Consider the following 2,356-nt stretch of genomic DNA (forward strand, 5'->3'; position numbering starts at 1 on the left):
GAAAGATCAAAGACAATTTTTTATATAACTCCGACTGGATTCGTCTGAAAGAAGAATGTAATATACACCTAGGATGACTTGAGGGTGAGTAATATATGGGCTAATTTTCATTTTTGGGTGAACTAACCCTTTAATGCTTTTTTCACTGTGTTGTGCATTATGTTTTGAGAGAGCGTTAGGAGTTTGCATTGTGCTTTATGGTGTTCTGTCCACTAGATGGCACTAGTTCTAGGTCGACTCCAAAGGGCAAACTGTTTGAACAGTTGTATAGTAGGTTAATGGAATGTATGAAAGTAGTAAGAATGAGACTGATTTATGTTTCTAAATTGTTTGGTTGAACACCAGGAGTGCTGATATTTAGTCCAACAGCAATGGGACACACACACACACACACACACACACACACACACACACACGCGTCTTTACTTAGCAAATGAGGACGTCCCCAAAGGAAGGTTTTTGGAGATTTTGTCAGGTTTAGCTCACCTTTGGGTACAAATTTGTCCCCAAAATATGGTTAAGTTTATTTACACACACACACACACACACACACACACTGTTTGTATCACTCTGCTTGTCTGAGTTTGTGGCAATCCAGAGAACAGGATGTATTTGTTCTAACTGTAACCGTAACTGCAGTGTAAGTGTTTTTAATATATGTAGTTGTAGTATAATTTTAGCTGAAGTGAGAAGAAGGATGTTTTAAAGTTGAGAGACTGTTTTCTTTCGCTCAAAGATGGCTTGGAACAGGTGTGTGATGTTTGTCACTGAAATATGCGTCCTTTTTTTAGGGCAGGACTACCCAGCAATGGAGGTGTTTAAGAACACTGTTTATAAGCCAAAAGAGATCATAAAGAAACTAATTTTAGATTTGTTTTATTATGCGCTTTGCATGAAGGACCACTTAAATACCTCTTGGAAAATCCACTGGGGCTACTGGGCAAAAATGACATCACCTATTTAATATTCATGAGCTAAGCTGATAAGGTTAATATTGTGGCCTCTTACCCCACACACACTTTTCAGATTGCTCCTATGGCCCCGGTCTAGACACCAGTGTGCTGTTGGGTCGGGGCATCTGGCCCAGTGGAGATTTTCCATGTAGATACCCAATCTGTAGGCTGGTAAGGGGAGAGAGACTGTGGGGGCATTTCACCGTGCCAGGAGAGCACGCGGTTACAGAGCAGCTTTATGTAAAAGTAATGCCAGGTAAAAGGAGGTCATCAAAGCCATTAGTAAATGTGAAGCCCTCAGAATCTGATCTGTGAAGCTGAATCCAGAGTCCATCTCTCAGCGTAGTGTCCAGCTTCAAGACAACCTGGCGGTGACGCTTCTTAAACTGATAGCAGTTCACCCAAAAAACCTACATTCTCTCTTTGTTTCCTCATGAGGTATTAAACCATTAAAACAGACCCTTGTGAAGAATAAGCATATTTTTAAAAAGCACTTATTACGGAAATAATACACTTGAAAAGTGTATACACTTAATTGCATGTTATTTATAATTACATGACGATGTATTATAGTTTAAATTATATTAAATGCAACTTGTTGAACTTAAAAATTATTTTTTTGGTCAACTTATATAGGACTTATTTAGTACGTCTTTATATGGACTTAAGTACATCTTTAAATTAAATTTTTTCTATGGTAAACTAAAACATTCTTTAATCTAATTTCTGTTCAGACGTGTATGTCGTGCATTAAATATATTTGTAATTACAAATTAGGGTTAAGTGATGAAGATCCAGTTTAGTTCATTTAAAATATATTCACTTTAAATGTAATATCTAATAAAACGCTACAGTTAAAATGATAACCAAGTGCTTTACATGTGCTTTAGTATGTTAGTCAACACAAAAATAAGTGTACTTCACAAATGAAAATATAAAATGCCCTTTAAAGGAGACATATTATTCCCTTTTTTACAATATGTAATATAAGTCTCTGGTGTCCCCAGAATGTGTCTGTTAAATTTCAGCTCAAAATACTCCACAGATCATTTATTATATCATTTTGAAAATGCCTATTTTGAGTGGAAGCAGAAACACGCTGTTTATCGGGCCTGTCTCTTTAAATGCAAACGAGCTGCTGTTCCCCTCCCCTTTTCCAGAATAGAGCTGCGCCATTACAGCTCAGACCTGTTAAAAACCATCTGTTTCGGTTCTGATTATCATGTTTATCGCGCCAAAATCATGCATTTTAAACCATATGAGTTTAAACTTCAGATATACGGTTTTCTGAGAGCACACATCCGAAGCACACGGACAGAAAGCGGCTGTCACAGCATGTGAGTAATAAACTAATGTTCTCATTCACACACAAGCTTACGTTAAAAACACACGAGTTACAAAAA

At 37.1% G+C, this 2,356-nt stretch overlaps 1 protein-coding gene across 1 annotated transcript in view; it reads left to right on the forward strand.

Annotated features, from left to right (window-relative positions):
• Positions 1-2,356, forward strand: part of LOC107717482 (putative short-chain dehydrogenase/reductase family 42E member 2) — an 18,397-nt gene that overhangs the window by 14,902 nt on the left and 1,139 nt on the right. The gene's annotated exons all lie outside the window — the stretch shown is intronic.

This window comes from Sinocyclocheilus rhinocerous, unplaced genomic scaffold (genome assembly GCF_001515625.1).
Source record: "Sinocyclocheilus rhinocerous isolate Xijiao unplaced genomic scaffold, SAMN03320098_v1.1 scaffold393, whole genome shotgun sequence".
Taxonomy (NCBI): domain Eukaryota; kingdom Metazoa; phylum Chordata; class Actinopteri; order Cypriniformes; family Cyprinidae; genus Sinocyclocheilus; species Sinocyclocheilus rhinocerous.